At 48.4% G+C, this 24,415-nt stretch overlaps 1 protein-coding gene across 15 annotated transcripts in view; it reads right to left on the bottom strand.

The window, feature by feature from the left end:
• Positions 1-24,415, bottom strand: part of LOC146833113 (uncharacterized) — a 787,180-nt gene that overhangs the window by 756,950 nt on the left and 5,815 nt on the right. The window contains exon 1 of one of the 15 annotated variants that reach the window (XR_014960517.1): positions 20,392-20,445. The exons of 13 other annotated variants lie outside the window; for them this stretch is intronic. The gene's annotated coding sequence lies outside the window, so the exon portion shown is untranslated. Of the gene's footprint in view, positions 1-20,391; positions 20,446-24,415 lie in introns of those variants that run through there. One more of the 15 variants, XR_014960510.1, reaches the window with a different exon arrangement.

Here is a 24,415-nt window from a genome sequence, read left to right on the forward strand (position 1 = left end):
CGAAGAAGCCTGATGCCACGCAGGGAACGAGGATCAAGTGAGTCAACCGTTCAGGGCTAGTAGTGAGGGCGGGGGCGAAGAGGAGTCCCCACTAACGCAGGCCGTCGTGAAACGTCTGTCTGGAACCCTTCGCGAGGACTTCGCAGAACTTAAGCGTGACATGGCCGCTGATATTCAGGGACTCAAAAAGGAGGTCACCGCCCTTGACCAACGACTGGACTCGGTGGAACACAATCAGGTCACCGGGAAGGAGCAGTTGGAGGGTCATCGCCCAGAGCTCCTGGAGCTCCGACACCAGAACGCAGAGCTGCGGTACCAAATTGAAGACTTAGAAAACCGTTCACGGCGCTCCAATATACAAATTAAGGGTATGCCATCTCATATGATCTGGAGGACTTTGTGTTTAGGCTATTTAAACATGTGGCACCCGCACTGCGGGATCAGGAAATACTGCTGGACCAGACACATCACGCAGGGAGACCGGCGACGATACTAGGCCAACCCCAAGACATACTTACTTGCTTACACTACTATAAACAGAAGGAAACAATAATGTCTGCGACCAGAGATCTGAGAACTGACAACTTTGAAGGCCATAAGATCGGACTTTACCAAAATCTATCCCCAACAACGTTGCAGTGCCGCAGGCCCTTGAAACCGCTAACTGATCTCCTTCGAACCCAGGAGATCTGCTACAAGTGGGGCTACCCTTTCGCCTGCAGTTCACATGGAAGGAGGAAGTTCGGTTGGTCCGCACGTTAGCGGATGCGCACGCCATACCAGAGATGCTGGACTTGTAGCAGACCTCCCCCTCAAGGTCGCAGGCTCATGGGCCATCAGAAGAGGGGCGTTGAATAAGATGCTCGTCCTAATAGGGGCCGAAGAAGCTGAATAAGCCGACCGAAGCCAACAGCCGAGAGGAACGCGCGCGACTTCTCCAGCATTTGCAGCATGAAGGTGCAGCCATTGACCATTGACACCTGAGGTTAACCAGTTTCCATTTTCACAAGTTGGCTGTTGCTCCTTTACACGCGGAGTGTTAGCTCTGGCTGGAGCTGGTGCCCAACGTCCCAATGACAAGATTCCGCTGACGGAGTCCGCCGAGATGAATTTTCTAAATCCAATGTGCACACCCAGCAGAAACATTGACCCCAAATGTGTGAGCAGTGAGACTCCCAGGTGGGAGGTACTATTGGACTTGAAGTTCTTGTTGTGCTCTGACTTATATTTTATTTGTATCCCCTCTTTCCCTTTTCTCTCCATGATGTTGACACCTGGTTTCCTCTTTCGGGGGATGTGGGGTGGTGGGGTATCCGGATGGATGGAAGGCAGGAGGTGATGGTGTGAGAAATGGTGTCCATACTCAGCTTTAATGTTCGGGCCTCAACTCTCCAGCAAAGCGGTTAGCGGTTCTGTCATTCCTTAAAGAAGCTAAGTGTGACATATGTATGCTGCAAGAGACCCACCTGGTCTCACAGGACCTAAGGAGAATGCTCTCCCGCTGGTTTGACCGACAATATTTTTCTTCCGGACCTGCCAAGAGGGCAGGGGTGGCCATCTTGATCGCCACACATTTTGCAGGGAGGGTGGAGGGTGTTTTTGCGGACATCCTGGGCCGTCTGCTGGCACTGCATGTGCAGATCCAATGCGCCAGGTACATGGTAACCACCATCTATGCCCCCAATAACAGGCAGGAACTGTTTCTTAAAGACTCCTTGGGCCGCCTGATCACCACATCAGACAGGGACCTGGTGGTGGGGGGCGACTTTAACATCACAATAAACGGGCAACGTGATAGATCACATCCCCGGGAGCGTCAAGATAGAGAACTCACACCAGGCACCAAAGGTTGGTTGACCGAAGTAGGCCTCACCGACATTTGGCGACATATGCACCCCACAGAGGTTATCCATAGGCTGCAGCCACACATGGCACTGGGCCTTGATGGCTATGGCGGGGAGTTTTTTAAAACATTTGCATCTCAGCTGGCCCTGATACTCACATGCCAATATAATTCCATCGCTCCCAGACTCAATGCGCAGCACCAATATCACTGTAATCCCCAAACCTGGCAAGGGCCTCAGACATTGTTTTTCTTACCGCCCAATATCCCTATTGAATATTGGCACTGGTGCTCATGATAGATGCTGAGAAAGCATTCGACCGAGTACACCGGCAGTACATATACAGGGTGCTCGAACGGGTGGGATTCGGTCCCCGACTCCGCGAATGGGTACGAGCCTGCTATGCAGCTCCCCAGGCCAACATCTGCGTCAATGGAATACAGTGTCCCCCTTCCCAATAGAGCAAGGAACCAGGAAGGCCTGCCCACAGTCCCCCTCCTCTTTGCGCTGTACATGCAGCCGCTGGCTGAACGCATAAGGGGCAACGCAAAGGTGACCGGAATTCAGATGGTAGGGAGGGAGCATAAGATCATGTTATACGCCGACTATGTCCTCTGAACACACACAAACCCATTTGACTCACTGACAGCGGGCGTGGCAGATATTTCAGAGTTCGGGCTTGCATCGGGCGTTAAAATTAACCCCCAAAAATCCCTTGTCCTGGACCTGACGCTACAGGATCCTGAACAAACAAGCCTTTGCAAACAGTTCCCATTTCAGTGAGCGGAGAACGGCGTCCCATATCTAGGCCTCCAGATATTACCCACAATTACGGCCACTGCGGACTGCAACTATGGAAATCTACTCATCATGATGTGGACAGATTTCCTTAAATGGAAACCACAGAACTTTTCCTGGTTGGGGCAGCTGGCTACCGTCAAAATGACACTACTTCCCAAATTGCTCTATGTGATGCTAACTCTGCCACTCCAACCCCCGGCAGGAGTTCGAGATAAGTTGCAGGCTCTAATTTGGGACTTCATATGGGAGGGTAAAAAAGCGAGAATGTCCAGATCACAAGCTTATCTTTCGGTGGCGGAGGGCGGACTGGGTGTCCCAAACATTTGCAGATGATATCAGGCAACCCAACTGTGCTACATGGTGGAATGCTCCCGCTTACCGAAAAGCACTGGTGCTTTATAGATCAGGCTGTAGCTGGAATGCACATCTGGAAGGTGCTGTGGTTGCCCAAACCTCACAGACCACCAGGTGTATACATCTCACCTGTCACAAGATCGACCATAGGGGTTTGGGACGGTTGTATGATGTTACTACGCATGCCATTACAATGCATGCCGTTACAAGGCATCCCTTTACCCCGACTTGCTGTCAGGGGTGCGCTGGAAGTTGGAATAGTATAATTTACTATTCCAACTCCAGTGTGTGCAACAGTAGGGAAGGTGTTGGTGTTAACTCCAACACCTTCTACCCCCTGCAACAAGCCTTTTGCGTTGTAATAGCATGCGTTGTAACGCTTACGCTGTAAAGGCTGTTTCCTGTTTGGGACAAAGTACAATGGAAGCATAATCTTTCTACCCCGATAACCCTGCAGACCCCCTTAATAGGTAATCCAGACTTTCCCCCGGCATTGGAAGGCACAGGTTTTAAAGCGTGACAGGAAGCTAATTGTAAAAGAGCGGGAAACCTATTTGATACCGAGGGTCTAATGGATTTCGCTAAACTACAGACATATTATCCGCTTCTGAACACGGCAAAATGGCAATATCTAGCTGTAGCGCACTAGGTCACTAGACAGTGGATTCAACCACATGCAGGCAGACCACTGTTACCTTTTGAGAGGTGGCTTATTACGTGCAGTTCCGACAAGAAGTTACTGCCTGACATCTATGCATCCCTGATACAGCCGGTGCACCCCCTGCCTTCCCCTGCTAGTGCCAGGTGGGAGAAAGAATGCGACTACTCTTTCACTGACAAAGAGTGGAGTGATATCCTTCACCAAGCACGAACATCCGCCCTCAACACTACCTGTAAGGAAATGCTCTAAAAATAGCCCATTATTGGTACCTCACACAAGCAAGGGTAGCTACTTGGGACCCCAGGGGGGATGGAATGTGCTGGCGAAAGTGCAGATAACGGGGCATACTCACCCATCTTTTGTGGCAGTGCCCCAAGATTGGCCCATTCTCGACAGAAGTATTAAAGGCTATTGACACCATGTTCAACACAGACATACCTAAACTCCCCTCTTTCATATTACTGGGTCTTCCCAATTCACTAACCTACCCACTAAAATGTCCCAGGGGCAAAGCTACCACTCTTACACTGGGGGCAGTGAAGCAGCTCCTGTTGGCCAGGTGGGGGACGGACAGGATACCCTCGCATCAGGATTAAATGCACAAAGTCTGGGATATCCTAGGAATAGAGAAACTCGCAGCAGCGGCCATGCAGCAATTACCACAGTTTTGACAAGATGTGGCAGCCGTGCCTAGCGTACTTGGCGGATGAGTTTGGCGAACGGACATGCCCCCAGTACCTGCGAGTCTTATGCTTAACGGCCATGGAACCCACCACACATCACCAGGACACACCTTCTTCCCAGTATCACCAATGCTTCATGAGAGAGGAACCCCCCCACCCCTTCCCTCTCCATCTCCTCCCTCCCTTCTATTTTTCTCTCTTTTTCCTTTTTATGATTTTAATCAATGGGTAATGGTGTTTCTTTCACTTAGTTCCTGTTGGACTTGGCCCTTTTTACAGGGTCATCCCTAAACTTTTTGCCTTCCTCCTGTATTTTTTCTGACCTGTTGTTGGCTGTTTTATGACTCTGGGCACCTTACCACTGCTGATCAGTGCTAAGGTGCATATGCTCTCCCTATGGTAAAATGTTGATATTGATTGGTGTCCATATTTGGCTTATTTGGTTTACTATCAGCCCCTAGTAAAGTGCACCAGGAGTGCCAGGGCTTGTAAATACAAATGCTGCTGGTGGGCTTGCAGCACTGGTTGTGCCACCCACAGAAGCGGCCTAGTAAGATGTGTCTAGGGTCTGCCATTGCAGAACCTGCGTGCAGTCTGGTACTGTCGCGCTGACTGCGCAATTGAACCCACTTGCCAGTCCCTAAACCTTCCCTTAACTACATGTTAGTCACCCCTCTGGTAGGCCCAAGGGCAGGGTGCATTGTAGGCATAAGGTAGGACATGCCCTGATGTGTGTGGCATGTCTTAATAGTGAATTACAGCCATTTTAGTTTTTCACTATTGAAGGCTACCTGCTCTCCATAGGCCAGAATGGGCTGCTGGAATTACTACACGCTGTAATCCCAGTGGACTCATAGAGCATGGTAGAAAGCCAAGTTTAGTATGCCTGAACTCAGAATAATAAAATACTTCTTTTAGTAAAGTTTATTTTAATATACTGTGTTTGTAAATACTACTTTTAGAAAGTTAGTATTTACTGACCTGGCCATTTCAGTCCGCCTCTGCTTTGTGTGTGTGTGGGCTGCCTAGTTTCAGTGGGGAGCAGGGCTGGGGAATTCCAGGAGACAGGCTGGCTGCCAGGTGGTGGGTAGAGAGATTACACCAGGATGGGTGGGAGGAGTACACCTTGACTCTGAATAGACCGGTGCTCTGCCACCACAATGCCGGCTCCGCCCCCTGTGGAGCGGCTGATGTCTCAGCCCTGCTGCTGAAAGGAAAGAGCAGAGTCACCACAACAAAGTGCTCCAAAACCGGACTGAGCCAGGCCCGCTGGCGACAAAGAACAAAAGAATTGCTGTATAAAAGAAGGAGCCCTGCTCCTAAGAAATCAGATCCTGTTTGCGCCAAGAAGAAACTCTGCCTGAAGAGAAGGACCTGGGAAAGCTGCATTGAGGAGTACTGTCTCTAAGCCTGAGAGACTGGCCTGTGGTGGGTGCCTTGCTGCTGAAGGAGAGGAAAAGACTGAAGAAGAAACTTTTATTCAACTTGTGCTTAAAAACAATCTCCAAGGGCTTGCTTGTGAACTTGCCCCCTGAACTGCGCCCCAGGAACAGTGGGCGCTACCTTTCCCCTGGAAGAAGAGGAAGCTGCTGTGGGTGACCCTGCAAAGCTGACCCCAGAGAACCTGTGTGCCTTCATCTCACTGAGCACCGTGACTTCTGGCTGCCCGGGCTGCTGTGAGCACTGTGAAAACCAGCCTGCCTGGTCTGATCAAAGCAAGCAACTGCCCCCTCGAGCCGTAGCTCGCAACGTGAGGAGAGACAACCGGTGTCCAAGCGCCGAGCCTCTGCAACCCTGCGCCGCCGAGACCACTGAAAGGACCCAAAAGCACCCTGTTCGCCATCTGGCCGAAGCCGACAGCGCTGCGCCGCTGAGGATTGCCCCTGAGCTGCCTCTCCTGCTTCTGACCCCTTCGTTGTGAGCTGTGACGTCCCCGAGCGCCCCACGAAGCATCGCCGTCCGCTGAAGAGCTGGGACTGCAACACGACGTGGGACGCCCTTTACGGGACTGCTGAGGCCGCCACGAACATTGCCCCCAAAGAACCAGGTACTGTGTGTTGAAGCGCCCCTGTACGAAGCTTCCTTCGCTTTGTATGGGCTTTGTACGGTGCCAGCGTCACGCTACGTCACTAACGCGTGAAGCGCGAGCTTTGGTACAGTTCGTACCAGCTGTGCGAAGCATCCCCACGAAGGTACGGTCCGTACCGGTGAAAATATATAGGCGTTGCTCACGCGGGAAGCGTGAGATTCGGCAAGAGGCGTACCGGACTTGTACGAAGCGTACCTACGAGGGTACGGTCCGTACGGCTTCAGTCCAGCATACGCGTGCTCACGCGAGAAGCGTGAGAAACGGCACGACGCGCCTAAAACATCGTACAAAACGTACCGAAGGCGCTACGAAGCGCACAGACCCCAAAAGAAGCCTATTTGAACATGAAAAGTGCCTTTTAAGAACTGTGGCCTCTTTGAAAAGTATTGCAAGTAACTGGAACACCATTTTGAGTAAAGAACTGTATTTTTAAAAGCCTGCTTAAAGAAACCTTTTATATAAAGAGTATATTTTTTACAAAAATACAGCCTTGTGTCTGTGTGGTGGGTTGGTGGTTATTGTGTGGTGCATCTTGAATGCTTAACCTAATGCCCTCTGGAATCTAGCCTGACTGCTCGAGCCACGTTACCTAGAGGGTGAGCAGGGGCTATTTTCGCAGAGTAATCCTTCGCCCTGACTTAGAGGAAAGGGTCCCTGCTTGTCGCAAGTGCATACCTGCGCCAACCAGAGACCCCGGATTCTAACAGTTCCTTTATGTTTGCCTACTGAATATCCATCCAAATGAATACCCGCCAGCCACTGGATTAGGCGGTTCAAGTCGTATTGTTGCTATCTTATAAAACCAATAAAAACATTTTAAACCGAAATGGCAGAGATCTTCGCCTCTTACTATCAAGGCACATATGCCCCGGTGTGCGCACAATCCATAAGGGATTGCGACGAACTAGTGACAGATTTTTCGTTACCAACTTTGTCCGCAGAGTGGCGAGAGGCCTTAGATGCTGACCCAACTGGATAGGAATTGTCTGAGGCCCTTGGATCCTCTGAATCATGGAAAGCGGTGGGCCCCAATGGTCCCCTAGTCGAACTATACACAAGTCTAGCCTCCAATATAATACCACCATCATATAATATGCTAGTAGAAGCCCGGGAAGAGGGACAATTCCCTGCAGACCAGCAAGCTGTCACCATTGTGGTCATACATAAGGCGGGCAAGCCTCCAGACCAATGTAGTTCCTATCGGCCAATCTCATTGCTCAACACAGATGCAAAGGTGTTGTCAAAGATCTTGGCCAAAAGACTAGTTAGTATCTGTCATAACAACCATAATTCATGTAGATCAATCTGGCTTTATGCCCAATAGAAGTACTCGTCATAATCTGCGGACACTATATGAATTGCTTCACTTGACAAAGAACCCCATCTCACAGCAGACGGCACTAATGGCGCTCAACGCATCAATGGCCTTTGACAGTATAGAATGGCTGTACTTGTTCGCAGTGCTCACCAAGCTGGGCTTCTGCCCTGCCTTTTGCAGTTGGCTGAGACTGCTCTTCAATAGCCCCCTGGCCCATGTACGAGCTAACGGGGCACTGTCCAGGCCGTTCCAAGTGCAAAGGGGCACAAGACAGGGCTGTCCCCTATCACCACTGATGTTTGCCTTAACACTAAAACCATTGGCTCACTGGATTAGAATGGACCCGATGATCTAGGGCATAGAGACGTTGGGGTTTAGGAAGAACGTATATCGCTTTACGCCGACGATATAATCCTATACCTTTCAAGACCATACTACTCCATAGCACGAGTACTACATATCTTTGAACTATTTGGACGCTATTCTGGATTCTCAATAAACTGTGCTAAGTTGGTGATCTTTCATATGTCGGGCCCCCCTCCGCGGCTGCCAGCGAAGTGTGCAGCTCCAATTGCGACTGATGGGTTCAAGTACCTGGGCGTTGATATTACTAGAGACCAACAGTTGTTTCTGAGGAGAAACCTTACCCCCCAGCTAGAGATGGTCCATACGGATAAACAACACTGGCGCACCATGCCGCTGTCCCTAATGGGCAGAGCGGCGCTGTACAAGATGATGGTCCTACCACGCCTTTTAAATATCTTGAAGAATACCCCGTACCCAGTCCCCTCGATAGTCTTCAGACGCATGGCTCAAGAATTCCGGACATTGTTATGGCAGGGTGGTTCACCAGGAATAGCACTGGATACACTGCAGAAAATGCGTTACGATGGCGGCCTTGCCATCCCAGATATTAAGCTATACTATTGGGCCACGCAGTTACTGGTCATAAATGACTGGGTCTTTGCGGACAAGGGAGAGCCAGCCTACACGGTAGACAGAGACACAATGTCGGGGGGAGCTGTGAATCACATTTATACACCAGGAAGTCATCCCCCGAGTGGCCTTGTCACACTGCGACTGTGGTGGACTGCTGGTGGGAGGCAAACAGACTTCTGGGATGGAAGTGCAAACTAACGCCACTGTGGGTGGGTGACCAGCTGAAGGAAGTGGTGACATTAGGGGGCTTCAAGGGCTGGCAGACAATAGGCATGCTTAACCTAATGCCCTCTGGAATCTAGCCTGACTGCTCGCGCCACGTTACCTAGAGGGTGAGCAGGGGTTATTTTCGCAGAGTAATCCTTCGCCCTGACTTAGAGGAAAGGGTCCCTGCTTGTCGCAAGTGCATACCTGCGCCAACCAGAGACCCCGGATTCTAACATTGGTGGCAGCGGTGAGGATTTACGGATTTGCATTCTTGGTGTCTGCGCAGTGATTACTAGCCATTGCAGAGTGAGGACAGTCCAGTAGCTTGAGCCACAGAACTTGAAATTTAATTTCGCTTGCCAAGAAAGAAGATCCCTTGTGTTTGGAGTCATGCCTGGCCCAAACAGCATTGAGAAATCAATCTATGAAACCTCTGAAATCCTAGGAATGGAATGGGAGGCGTCAAAACTGGACAGCTACAAGACAACTGAACTCAAGTACTTCTGCAGGAAGCTCAAGGTTCCACATGCAGGATGCAAAAACAAATCAGATCTCTACAAGGCGCTCAAAGCCTGGATTGAATCAAGGGGTGCAACTAAGGAAGTTACACCATTGAAACCAGCGGAAAGCGTTAGCAGTTTTGGCAGAGGCCTGTCGCCAGAGGAGCTGGCAGACAGACAGGCCACCAGGGATCATGAGATAACATTGGCAAAGCTGGAATTAGAAAGCCAATTGGAGCTAGAAAGCAAAAAGCTGGCTCTGGAAGAAAAGAAAATGGCTCTTGAAGAAAGGAAGATTCAGATGGAGCACGACTTGATTATGAGGAAACTTGATATGGAGCTCGAGAGGCTTAAGGCCATGAGTGTCTCAGCCCAGCAGCAAGAAAGGTGCGTAGCTCAGAGATTGAGCTTTTCTGAGTGGGAGGATGAATCCAGCTCAGATGGTGGCAGCCATATTGAATTTTCTAGTGCTGAGAGAGTAGTACGCACACCCAGAGATGTGGCGCCTGACTTGAAGGAGGGGGTTAACATACACCAGGAGGTTCAAGGGCATGAGGTAGCTCCAGTAGTGTGCAGTATCCCTGAAGGGAATAGGGTAACTGGTGCAGGGGTTCATGGTCCTAGTGGCGGGAGGGACACTCTACTGACTCTAGATGAGAGGTGCAGGGAGAGGGGTTCCCCCAAAATTGAAGTCCTGGTAGGTGAGTGTGAAGACTGCCCAGAAGAGTGTGGGTTGTGTGACAGAGACAGTCAGATACTGTCTTGCCAGTCTCAGGAGAGTGGTGTGGAGTATGTGTGTGAGGCACTGGATGGTGAGGTGAAGGATAGTTTGGTTAACCCTGATAGGGGGCTGTGTGATCCAATTGTGGGAGAGCATATTGTAAGTCCCTGTTTTCCAGAGCTATGCCAACACCTGTGGGAGAGTGAGTTCTCTGACCGCAGGGAGCTCACATGGGAGGCAGACCTTTTGGTGGAGTCCAGAGGGTCTGGAAAGGCATTGGGGAGTGATCCCACGATGAGTGGTCCAGGTATCTTCAAACCCAGTGTGGTGGAAGTGGCTCAGAGTAGCCCAACTAGGTCCTGTAGTAGTGAGAGGGGTGTAGGGCCTCACGTCCTGTCTTTAAGGGGAAGGAGTGAGAATGGGTTATGTCCCGGTAGTGCCCAACCTCAGTCTCAGAGCTTGGATGGTTCTTTAAGGGAACACCAGGTGGGGAGCCTAGTCTGTCCTGAGGGGCTGCCCGTTGTGCGGGATCCCCTAGTGTCTGGTGAACAAGGAGTGTCTGTAAGCAGGCCTCCCTCAGTTCTGGTGTCTGGCAGTACCGCTCCAGTTGGGAGGGTGCAGAAGTCCAGATTGAGGGGTGAGAGGGGGAAAGAGTCCCTAGTGGAAAAACCAGTGGGTCAGGGGCCGGCCAGAAGGGCTGCGTCACCAGTGAATGACCATGGTGACACCACTTCTGTCCTGGGGGATCTTCATGCACTGTCAGAGGGACAGGGGTCGGAAGATCTGCGCCAGGCAGACTGTCACACGACACATGAGTTATGTGTCACCCTCAGGGGGGGCATGCGTGCTCCCCGGGAAGTCCTGGTGCCCCAGGCGAGCGTTCAACCGCATGGGTTGGTCCCAGGGTTGGGAAGCCAGGTTTAGGTGTTGTCTGACCTGGAGGGTGGGACCACTGTAATCAGTGTCCTGACCCATGTTGCTTCTAGGGGCACCATGCCAGTTGGGAGTGGGCAGTACTCTGGAAGGGGGTGCAGAGGGAGGGAGTCCTCGCCTCTGACCCCGGCTCAACTGAAGGGTTTAGACCCTAGGTTGGAGGGCCAGGTTCAGGGTGTCCCCCTTGACCTGGACGCCCAGTTGCAGGATAGAACCCCTGAACTGGTGGGCGAATTGCGCAGGACACCTGCCCCCGGTGCCCTGGCAATTCTGGAAGAGGGTACCACTCCAAGTGGGAGGGTACAGAGCCCCAAGGAGGAGGACCGGGTGTGGGAGAGGCCACCCCAGTCTTTGGTCCAGCCGCCGGATACAGTCCTGGGGCTGGTGGGTCAGTGCCAGGATGTCATACCTGACCTGACAGGAGGGAGAATGGACAAAGGGTGCCAAGCACCTGGGGCTACTGCCCCCCGCTCCCTGGCGCCACAGAGGTTTGAGAGCCCTGAGAGGCATACGGCCTGGGTCTCATCCCTGACTACTGTCAGTGGCCACTGTAGCATTTTGCTGTCTGTCTGTTGGGACACACCTGTGGACCAGTTAAGGTTAGGTGCTGCACAGGTGGTGTCCACAGGTGAGGAGAAGGGTTCCCCATGGATTGGCTTGGTGGGCCCTGAGAGTATGGACAGAGGAAGTCCAATAGGTTCAGATTGGCATAGAACTGGAGTCTGCCCCTGCAGTTGCGGGCCAGGTCCTTGTTCTATCGCCCCAAGCAGGGAAGACCATCACGGTGGTGATTGGTCTACCCTGCGTTTTGGCTGGAAGGGGGTTGTGTTGGACTTTTTACAGGGTCATCCCTAAAATTTTTGCCTTCCTCCTGTATTTTTTCTGACCTGTTGTTGGCTGTTTTATGACTCTGGGCACCTTACCACTGCTGATCAGTGCTAAGGTGCATATGCTCTCCCTATGGTAAAATATTGATATTGATTGGTGTCCATATTTGGCTTATTTGGTTTACTATCAGCCCCTAGTAAAGTGCACCAGGAGTGCCAGGGCTTGTAAATACTAATGCTGCTGGTGGGCTTGCAGCACTGGTTGTGCCACCCACAGAAGCGGCCTAGTAACATGTGTCTAGGGTCTGCCATTGCAGAACCTGCATGCAGTCTGGTACTGTCGCGCTGACTGCGCAAGTGCACCCACTTGCCAGTCCCTAAACCTTCCCTTAACTACATGTTAGTCACCCCTCTAGTAGGCCCAAGGGCAGGGTGCAATGTAGGCATAAGGTAGGACATGCCCTGATGTGTGTGGCATGTCTTAATAGTGAATTACAGCCATTTTCGTTTTTCACTATTGAAGGCTACCTGCTCTCCATAGGCCAGAATGGGCTGCTGGAATTACTACACGCTGTAATCCCAGTGGACTCATAGAGCATGGTAGAAAGTCAAGTTCAGTATGCCTGAACTCAGAATAATAAAATACTTCTTTTAGTAAAGTTAATTTACTGTGTTTGTAAATACTACTTTTAGAAAGTTAGTATTTACTGACCTGGCCATTTCAGTCCGCCTCTGCTTTGTGTGTGTGTGGGCTGCCTAGTTTCAGTGGGGGAGCAGGGCTGTGGAATTCCAGGAGACAGGCTGGCTGCCAGGTGGTGGGTAGAGAGATTACACCAGGATGGGTGGGAGGAGTACACCTTGACTCTGAATAGACTGGTGCTCTGCCACCACAATGCCGGCTCCGCCCCCTGTGGAGCGGCTGATGTCTCTGCCCTGCTGCTGAAAGCAAAGAGCAGAGTCACCACAACAAAGTGCTCCAAAACCGGACTGAGCCAGGCCCAGGCCCCCTGGCGACAAAGAACAAAAGAATTGCTGTATAAAAGAAGGAGCCCTGCTCCTAAGAAATCAGATCCTGTTTGCGCCAGGAAGAAACTCTGCCTGAAGAGAAGGACCTGGGAAAGCTGCAAGGAGAAGTACTGTCTCTAAGCCTGAGAGACTGGCCTGTGGTGGGTGCCTTGCTGCTGAAGGAGAGGAAAAGACTGAAGAAGAAACTTTTATTCAACTTGTGCTTTACAAACAATCTCCAAGGGCTTGCTTGTGAACTTGCCCCCTGAACTGCGCCCCAGGAACAGTGGGCGCTATCTTTCCCCTGGAAGAAGAGGAAGCTGCTGTGGGTGACCCTGCAACGCTGACCCCAGAGAACCTGTGTGCCTCCATCTCACTGAGCACCGCGACTTCTGGCTGCCCGGGCTGCTGTGAGCACCGTGAAAACCAGCCTGCCTGGTCTGATCAAAGCAAGCAACTGCCCCCTCGAGCCGTAGCTCGCAACGTTAGGAGAGACGACCGGTGTCCAAGCGCCGAGCCTCTGCGACCCTGCGCCGCCGAGACCACTGTAAGGACCCAAAAGCACCCTGTTCGCCATCTGGCCGAAGCCGACAGTGCTGCGCCGCTGAGGATTGCCCCTGAGCTGCCCCTCCTGCTTCTGACCCCTTCGTTGTGAGCTGTGACGTCCCCGAGCGCCCCACGAAGCATCCCCGTCCGCTGAAGAGCCGGGACTGCAACGCAACGTGGGACGCCCTTTACGGGACTGCTGAGGCCGCCACGAACATTGCCCCCAAAGAAGCAGGTACTGTGTGTTGAAGCGCCCCTGTACGAAGCTTCCTTCGCTTTGTACGGGCTTTGTACGGTGCCAGTGTCGCGCTACGTCACTCACGCGTGAAGCGCGAGCTTTGGTACGGTTCGTACCAGCTGTGCGAAGCGTCCCCACGAAGGTACGGTCCGTACCAGTGAAAATATATAGGCGTTGCTCACGCGGGAAGCGTGAGATTCGGCAAGAGGCGTACCGGACTTGTACTAGTCAAAAACAACAGGGGTATACCCAATTCACCCTATGATACCTGGGTATAAAGGACAATATATATATAAGAGAAAAAGGTATCAAGGAAATAATACAACAATCATTCATGAAGAGAGCACATTTAATTACCCCTTCAAGAGTATCAAATATTCATTTTGAGTACATATGACATCATTTTCAAAATGACACAAAAACAGGTGCTTATTCAAAGAAAGACACAATGACATATCACACAACATCAAGTATATACATTGCACAAAGAATCTACTACACATGACAATTAACCCAAAAGCAAATCATTCCCATCAGTGTCCCCTTCTAAATGGCAGGCGGACCACTGGGTGGTAGTCAAACAAAGAAGGGAAAACACAAGCAAGGGGGGCAAAAATGGCCCAAATTTTACAGGTGTCCCAACAACAATCTGCGAATCACTAAGACTCTAGTGACTCCTCCATCCAATGTCTGTCGACGTGACCACGTTTCAGCCAGTATTAGCTTATGGCCTCTTCAGGACAGGGGTTGAACGACAACTACAACAATAAAAGGGAAGGGGGAACAACATTACTCTCATCCGGATCATCCCCGGGACAAGGAAAGGTGACCAAGCAGTGCACACAATGCAAAGATCCCACAAAGGACCCCTCCACAGTGAACCAATTCAATTCAATCCACTTTAATCGATTAATTAAAATCATAAAAGTACAAAACAACAATAACATTCATATACACATACAAAATACAATAAATAACACTATTAAGTTCATCATAAAACCAATCATAAAAATTATTTCATTGCTCACAAAGCTAAAGTGCATAAACAAGCATGGTCGCATAACAAATAACAAGCCATTAAATCATACCATGTCTAAACAAGAAAAATTTCCATTGGCTATAATTCTACCCCTCAACCTAACTGCAGCCACTAGAAAAGACGCTATACAAAAAGTTTCCCAAGTATTGGTTAACATTTGTAAATAAAGTAGGGCAGGTTTGGCCTGAAGAAAGCCCTTCTTTCTAAGTAGGGGAACCAAAAACTTCTTCCGAATCGTAGAATAGTGTTTACAAAACAATAAAAAATGTAAAGTATCTTGAATAGAGTAATTATCACAGGAACATAGTCCAGCATCCTCAGGTTTAGACCAAATCGGATAGTCCCCCAAAGTAAAATGTATTAGATTGAATCGGAATCTAGTCAGGAGCCAACGATGAAATGGTTTAGTGACAATAAGCAGGTAGGGTTCTATTGTTAAAATAGTTTTTATTAGGGAATGAGCCCTTACTGATGGTTTTTGTATCTCATTCCCTTCCCTTTCCATCATCATCATTTTTATAAAATTACTTTTCACCCATTTCAGATCATCCTTCCTAATTTTTTCCGGGTGATCATATAGCTCCTGGCGTCCCAATTTGGAGAACATAGATTTGACATAAACCAACCACTTGATATTACTGACTCTATCCAATTTACCACAATCCCGAAGTATCTCTTGATTGAGAGTTAAATCTGAGTCAAGCAACACTCTGAGCCAGCAAAGTAACGGCGCCAAGCTCAGAGTGTCAGATAAAAATCCCAATCCTAGTTCCTGATGCAGAGAAAAATTAGGGGTAGATTGTGGTAATGAAAGGAGTTTCCGCAAGAAACTATTTTCCGCAACCTGTAGATCTAATTGGGATTTATAACCCCAAATAGCGGAACCATATCCTGCTATGGCCAGACACTTAGAGGTGTATATTTTTATGATGGCCTCCATTGGTCTTGCCCCCAATCGTTTAACAAAACCTAACACAGCAGAAGTTGATCTAATTACTGCGTTCTTTTTTAATTTTTGTTGTGGGCCCCAAGTACTCCTTTCATCAAAAACGACCCCCAAATAGGTAAAAGAGGGGACAGAAGACACTAAACCTCCATTACAGTAAAAATTTCTTGGTTTTGTAGCTCTGCGGCCTGTTGACAGAACATGCGATTTGCCAATATTTACAATTAGGTCCAAGGACAGCATAAACTCACCAAATGCATCGAATAGACGCTGTAGACCTACCGCCGTCCTAGCCAATAAAACAGCATCATCCACGTATAGGAGAACTGGAATTAAAGTATCTCCTACACGCGGAATATCCAAGCTCGCTTTAACCAGAGTTTTATCCAAGGCGTTAATGTATAGGGTAAAAAGCAGGGGTGCCATAATGCACCCCTGTCTAACCCCTCTCCTAGATTTAAAAGGTTTGGAACATCTACCATCCTGGGACAACCTAATCGAAGCGGTAAGATCGCGATGGAGATCTACTAAGAAATATACCAAAGGCGGATCCAGACCCATTTCTAATAAAATAGACCACAGCTTCGACCTGTTAACCAGGTCAAAAGCTGAGGTCAGGTCCATAAATGCCAGCTTCAGCGTGCCCTCCTTAGCCATAGTATATTTTCCTATTAGCATAAAAAGGTTCAGGCATTGATCCATAGTGCCTCAACCTTTACGAAAACCATATTGTAAGTTACTTATAATTTTATTATCATCAGCCCAATCTGTGATTTTACCTAGAATAACTTTGCCTAATACTTTAACAACCAAATCAATCAGGGATATGGGTCTGTAGCACCTTGGTTCACTCCGTTGACCCTTTTTAAAGACCGGAATAATTGTTGAATGACACCAGGAAGGGGGAGGCCCAATCAAAGCCACGGCATTAAAAACATTGACCAGAATCTTTGCCCAGAAACTGGGATTATGCTTATAAATATCCGCAGGGACATGATCTGGACCTGGTGCTTTATTACTTGATGTGTCATTTATGGCCTTTTCTATATCCTCGACAGCAAAGATAAGAGGAGGAAAACCTTGCTGCGAAAAGTTATTAGACATTAGATCACAGGGCTCGTTAGAACCATAGATCCCTTCAAAATGGTTCAACCATTGGGCTTCCGTAACATTGCTGACCTGGCAGCAGTTGTCCAAACCTGTAAAAAGGGGAGTATTAACAATGGACCAAAACTTGGCACTATCTTTTAGGACGTTAACAGATAGCAGAGCATCCCAAGTTTCAGCTTTAATTTCAGATTTTCGCTTTTGGATCGCGAGCTTGTATAGTTTCCTATGACTCGCTATCAAGGGCCTATCTTGCGGAGAGGTTTTCAATGCTAAAATTAAAGCACGATGTGCTTGCGAGCAATTTTTATCAAACCATTTTTCTTTCAATTGCACATACCCATTGGATTTAGTAATCAGATCTATGGCAATCTGAGAACAGATACCCACAAAAGCTTCCAATGTAACTTCCTCCGGATTTGAGGGATCGTTACATAATGTTATAAGATCCCTGGTGTTCATACATAAATCATTAAAGAATAGAGTGGGTAGCACTTTGGTCCACTTAAGCCTCCTGTCTTGATCACGAGTTGCCAAGTTATTAGGACTAAGTGTTCCCCTTCTCAGTTCTAAGAACCCACAATTACAAGCCAATTCCAGCAGAACAGGATTATGATCGCTATAAGGAGAAGATATGGCATTATAAAAAATGACCTTGTCAAGTAAATTATGGGACAAAAAGATATAATCGATAATTGTCTCACTTACCTTAAATGTATAATAGCGATCAAAGGAGTTAGCAAAAGAGGGTTCAAAAAGATCTATTTCAGACAAAAAACTCTCCAGGGCAACGCCTCGAGGGGAATGCTCAAAATGCAGGGTCTCTGAATTAGTATAGACCAGGTTATCAGATATATGACAAAAATGATCACATAAATGTGTGTTAAAATCCCCTAAAAGCAGTATAGAACAAGTAGTGGATTGAACTCTCCTATATTCGACTAAAAAGTTATTCAGTTTATTCAAGTGCTGATTAATGTCTATGCTATCACTTGAATTATGAAAATTAATCAATAACAATTTAAAATTATTTGGGCGGCTTACATCTAGGACTAATAGGTCAGTCGAATCGACCTCTATTCTTGATAGAGAGCCTTTGAGGTTAAGAGACAAAAGGAACATCAGACCTCCCTTCGCTCTACCAGCCTTAGATGGACAAGCCGGTAGGGAGAAAGATCTATATCCATCTATCCAAAAACCGTCCCCCTTGTCCCATGTTTCCTGTAGGGCGATTATATCATATTGTTTTATGGTGTTCAGCCATAGAGGATCGTCTTTCTTAGAATTGAGGCCGGCAATATTCCAAGTAATAATTTTGCAGTTTCGAGTGGAATCTTCCATACTCTCAACTGGGTCTTGGGCCATAGGAACTGAATCTACTCTGGGGACCCCTATCCCCGGTGGTCAATCATTCTGATTCATCTGGGAAAGGGGAAAACAACTGTTAATAGTCAACAGCCCTTTATCCCTAGGGGTGGGTAATAGAGATGGATATTGTACTGGTAATGTTACTACCTTACTCTCCCTACCTTTAAATGACCTACTGACTCGGTCATGGGAGACAGACCTATCCACTAGGGAAGGATTGATAGGGTCATACAATCTCCTAGGGGGTGGATAGAAAAACCCCAAGAGCACAGCTCTAATATCCCCACCAAGATGGTCCGTTACATTCCAGAGCAATCTTCCGGGTGTATTGTAATCATTGAAATTAACTATGATACAATCCCCAGTAACACATTTAGGGCCATAGCCCACCCAGCCAACTCGTCTTGCCATAATAATATTAGCAGAAATCCCTGCAGGCCCAGGAGAATGACGCTCACACCAATGCTTGGTCTTTCTCAATAGGGCAGCCGTAGATTCGACAACGTTAGCTGATAAAGGAGGAACCCCGACTAGAACTACAACCAGGGGAGTGGCTTCTGGTGGTAGGTTAATTGTGCATGTGTTGGGAGACAATGTTTTCCCCAACTGCTCTACATTCTTATTACATACATCCTTCTTACTACCCACAGTTTGATCGACACAATTCTTATCACCAGCCAAAAGTAGTCCATCACCAGCTTCTTGTACATTAAAGTCCGAATGACTAGTTACCGCCTCTAAATTTAAATTAACTGTAGATAAAGAATGATTCCTTTGTAGGGGCGTAACTGCAGAATCAGCCTTAGAACATGCTTTCAACACTGGGTTTAACCGTCCACTATTCAATAAAAGACATTTAGCATCGGATTTAAATGAGTCAATCATAGAATCCAGGTGGTCACATTTTCTCCTTAGGTCCGCCACACACGTATTCATAGTGTCAATGACATCCTTGGCAACATTAGTCAGTATGGCCTCAAACCGAGACGAGAAAATCTCTTCCACCAGGTTCCGTAGTGTCAATTGTATATTATCATCCAGCCCAGAAATGGACTTAACTATATTTGGTTTGGGCCCCCTTTGTTTTTTGCCGGTTTTTTTAGTTGGAGCCCGGGATCCCTGTGACTTATAATCCTGGCATTTAGACAAATTTACCGCCTCAGTAGCAGGAGCTTCCAAAAGTAAGTCCCGGTCCCCCATGCCAGTTCCAGCCGTCACCGGGAGTGCAGAGACAATTTTTGTGCCATTAATTACAGTCAACTCAGGCTCCAGGGGTAAAGATGGGATTGTAACAGGTAACAGGTCTTCACCCTCTCTAGCGGTTATACCCAGTTCCCTTTCGGCAACCTCAATTTCATTATTCAAAACTCCCACTGCTGTAGTCAAATAGGAAATTATAGAGGTAGATTTTACGGGGAACTTTAGCATTAGAACCCCCCTGTACCTGATTTCCAGCCAGCTTCCTCTTGCCCATTTTGCAGATGATAGGGACGTGGCCCAGCCCAGCCTCCTTCTGGCTCCGACGGGCGCGGGCGCTCGGGCACGCCCGCGCGCATCCCGCGCTGCGGTATGCCCTCGCTGCTTTTGAGGGCTCCAGGCGCCGTTACTATGACGCGGGTGCAGTGCGCAATGGGGCGTCTGGGAAATGAAGTCATCGGTGTGCCAGGCTGCCGTTCACCTCACGGCTCAACAAGGACCAAAACTGCCGTTCCCCTCACGGCATGTCGTGTCTGGAGTCTGCCCGACCAGTGAATCAGCCACTACCAGGTTTGTAAGCGCGTCCCCTCCACAGTGAACCAAATAAACCTTACATCCCATCAACCACAAAGTGACTCTTTAAAAGAAAAGAATAGCAAAAGGAAAAAACAAAATAACATAAGTACATAGCCCTCAACCAGGCCACCGTCACCAATAAATACTGACAATTAACTAAATGGTGGTAACAGCATACAGAATTAATTATCACTGAACCACCATCGTCCGAAACCCCAATTATAACCAAAGTATACCACGGCCGAAATTCGAATCATTACACCCCTTCAGCAGAATCTTATCCTAATCCACTTACATGTATCTTCCTTATTTCTATCTTGCGTGGCTGCGCAAACGGTACACACAAAAGTACTGCCAACATGGGGAAAGAACAATATAGCAGAATATCACTTGGGTGCGATGGACTGATAATATACATAGGCAAGATATATATTCTTCGCCTTTGTCCCGCACGGCGTTCAACCAACAGCAACGTTCAAGAAACGCTCTTACCTTTAAACCACTGTGCGCGCTTATCAACAGGTACTTTCCATGAGATCCGACCACCAGCCGCGGTGCGTCCATTGGGGCGTAGGGGCGTAGCCCCACCAGCCCTGCTTGCCCCACTACACACGCGGTGCGTGCTGCTGTGTGCAATGAATTTGAATTGGTAGCTTCAAAAGAAATCAATACCGGCCGGGAGTCGGGACATGAAGGGGGTGGGGCCGGGGGGCGAGCACTAAGGTTGAGTGACAGTTTCACCTTACCCACTGACTGACAGCGGCTCGCAATTTGCGCATGCTCGAGTTTGTTTCATGACCAGCACGAGCATGCGCATTCGCCGCACTCTCTGTCAGCCAGCCAGCCACTAGTTGTACTGAGAGGGAGGGGGCCCGAGAGGTCGAGGGTTGCCTCATGCAGCAGCCCCCGTCTCTCGGTATGGGCGAGCCCTATCCGTGCTCTTTAGCCAATCCAGGGCAGGCGCTGCTAATGCAGCGTCTCTGGATTGGCTGAGACAGTCTCAGACACCGAGCGGCACTGTTGAAGGCGCCAACGGACCCGAGGTGGCGCGGACCAGGTAAGATTATTTTATTTACCACCCTCCCCCGCGAACCCCCTCCCTCGCAACCCCCCCCAACCTCCACCCCCAAGATGTAGACTCTCCGCCATTTGAGTTTGTGGGCCGCTTAATTTCATACTCCAACCGTCCCAGGCGGCGGCTCCTCCGGCTTCCTGGAGGTGCCGGGCCAGAAGGACAGCGCACCGGGCCTCAAGCATGTCGCCTCCGAGGGAGAGATGGACTGGCAGGCAGCGAAAGCCTTCTACGAGAGCATGGGCACCAAGAAAAAGCCCCGGCCCGTGAGTGCGGGGAAGAAAAAATGCATAAATAAGAGCGGTATTATGTGGTAGAGAGAGGAGGTGGGGTGGCATGAAGGGGGTAGTGAGGGCGGAGGGATGCGGAAACGGGTGTTGGCAGAGAGTGAACTTAAAGTCTTTTGTGTCGTAGATAGATAAGAGTGGTGGGGAGATGTCATACGGTGAGAAACTGAGTAGTGGAGAAGGGGCGGGGGCTTTGGGGAGGGGGCAACACCAAAGCTTGCGTGGCTTTGAAGGTTTGAGTTTGAGCACATTGAAGACTCTGCTTCCAAGGTTTCAGTTGGCCTACATTTCCATGCTTTCAGTGTGCGTGAGCTCCGAAGACAGCTGCCACAGTTTCACTCTTCTTATTAATGTTTTCAGTGTACCTTATTTTTGTGATTCACGTAGTGCCTTTGAGTGATACCTCATCGCGAACTGAATTTATCGAATTATAGATGGGTAGCAGTTTGCACTCAGAGCCCGGAGGTGAAAAACGTCCCTTGAATTTACTGTTATCTATCTGCTGTAATTATATGTTATGTATGGCCCACAAAATCATCTGCCTTTGCTTGCTACATGCCGGCAGAGGAGGGATGGGGGAGCTATACATCAGTCATGGCTGCTGCCAAAGCAGTGGTGGGTCAGCGGCAGGGGTGACAGGGAAGCAGCAGCGGCAGCTGGGGTGATCCTACCTGTTATTGTTGGACGGGTTGGTCCAACCCGTCCAACAATAACAGGTAGGAAAGCACCGCTCTTCCCTTCTTTCATTAACAGAGGCCTTTCGGAAATGGCTGGTGCGGGCCCTTGTCGCGGGGGCGCAAAATCACGGCACAAATGCCAGGGACCACTGGTCCCTCGCCAGCACTAACTTTCAATTTCCGTCAAACCTTTCCACCTTGAGATCTGACGGCGGACGACAGATAGGTTACCACAGAAACAAGACAGGCCTACTCGGAGCCGGAAAATCCAGCATGTTGCCCCATTGCACTCAACTGGTTTAGAGGCCGAGTTTTTTTAAACGGGGCCCTGCGAGGCCCATTCGCTAATTAATCGTTCCTAATCTCGAGAATGCCTTTTGCTTTGTTTGTGGTAACTGCCAGCGACAATTCACAGGAAATGGAAATATAGTATTATCTCATTTTTTCTATGCATAGTGTTAATGTTTTTTCCCCCACTGTGTGCCCATGGTAGATGGCTCTTGATGAGTAACTTTGCTCCTTTCTTTTTAGAGCAACATTAAAAACTTTTTTTAAGGAAACAGTTTAATAGGATGTTTATGCGCTATTTATGAACTGGGATGCATTACGGTATTTAAACCACAAACGAAACTTGACGTATTTGTGTCAGAAGTAATGCTAAACAGCTTATGAAGGGGTCTCCTATACATTTAAATGGATTCTCCCAACCATAGGGTGACTAGAGGTTGAAAATCAAAAACCGGGACATTCTACTAATATAGAAGTAGGACTGCACTTTGCATAGACAGAGGGGCACAGAATGATTCAATTCACAGCGCTCTCCAATATAACACACAGTAGAACAAACAGAGAATGAGGCACTGAGTCCAATGTTGAAGATACTTTTAATTTGTTTGCATAAGGAATATTATGTAGCCTGCTCACTTTTTCACATGACATTTTATACAGTCCCTCTTGCACGTTGCATTATGGGTTTCTAAGGCCATGTTTATAAAGCTCACATTAACCTCATCTCAGAATGCGAAATGTCCGTGGCTAAAATGCCGACATTGCTTTAGTGTGTCACAAGTGACGAGAACCCACTTGACAGCGATGTCTCGTGCCATTTTTTCGAGGCTAGATAGCCTTGCGAACCCGAGGGCAGTTTGGAGATGCTGTAATGATATTGGTTGAAAGTAAAAGTGCTTCCTGCTGTGGCTACAAAAGATTTGAGAGTTGATAAATCGAAGGCATGGAAAACATCACTCCAGTCCCATGCAGCACACAGTCAATGGTTTAATCACCTTTTTTGTTGATTCAAATGCACACCTTGGGAAACACTTAAATAAAATGGCGGTCTTTCTGGGTAGATAATTACTTGCCCTCCTTCGTTTATTTGCAGTCGAATGTGGCTCAGGGGGAACTGCATCGCCCCAAGGTTTGAGTGCAACCTGAGGCATGAATGAATAACAATATCACGTCATTGAATGATTGGCAGTAGTATACGCCACATGCCATTATGGGCCAAAACTTTGGTGTTTGAGTTTGTTCACCTGGGAGCTACTCAGAGGTCGGAGATAGGATTTTGGGAGCAATCTCCTAATAAAAGGTAAAATGTGAAATTGGCACACTCTACGTCTGATGCTTTGGGTCAATAATTGAATGTTGATTTCTTTTTTAATGCATGTTGTACTTGTACTACTAGAGCCAGGTGTGGCAGTGATTTCACACAGCAGCTCTTGTTTCCAGATGGTTTGACACAAGCCAAATGTAGCTTCTGTGTTGCTTTGTAACTGGTGATAGCAGTGGTGTGTTGCCGTAGGCATATTGGATATAATGATTGCTCTTCTATGGGTGTTCAAATATTAGTTTCCCTGGTATATACTTGCAAGTAAATCCTTTGACTTCATATGATGAGAATATTGTCCTATAGGCATCTTTTCTTGTTTGATGTACAATCCAGCAATGTACATAGCATCTCTTGATTAACCGAAGTGTATGTTTAGTGATGCCAATTACGCATTATTGTGTTGTAGTTTATATGGCACTGCCCAGTTCTTTTCTGTCCCGATCCTGTTCCATGTTCACTTTCACATGTATTTGGTTTTCTCTTTCGATATTGTTTGCATAGCAACTTTCAGTTCAGCTCAACCAGAATCACGGTAACAGCGCATTGCGCTGCCTCTTTTATATTCAGTATATTGTAAGGCTGTTTTTCTTCCCCCGCCTTTCCTTGTTTTGTTCCCTGTTTTCCCCTTGCGTGCCATTCGTTACTCTAGAGTCTAATAGAGTCGGAAGGCCGTAGGGGAAGACTGTGGACTTTTCTTCAAGTTCCTGACGCTCCTGCGGAACGAGCCTGGCAACCATTACACTGCTGTGCAACTTCTTCTACTCTTAGAGCTGAGATTTCCATGAGTCTTATAGTCTGAATTCAGCACCTGAGCATAATAGGACAGAATGTATGAAGCTCTGTGGTAATACTGAATAAGCAGCTACCTATG

This window comes from Triturus cristatus, chromosome 4_2 (assembly GCF_964204655.1).
Source record: "Triturus cristatus chromosome 4_2, aTriCri1.1, whole genome shotgun sequence".
NCBI classification, from domain to species: domain Eukaryota; kingdom Metazoa; phylum Chordata; class Amphibia; order Caudata; family Salamandridae; genus Triturus; species Triturus cristatus.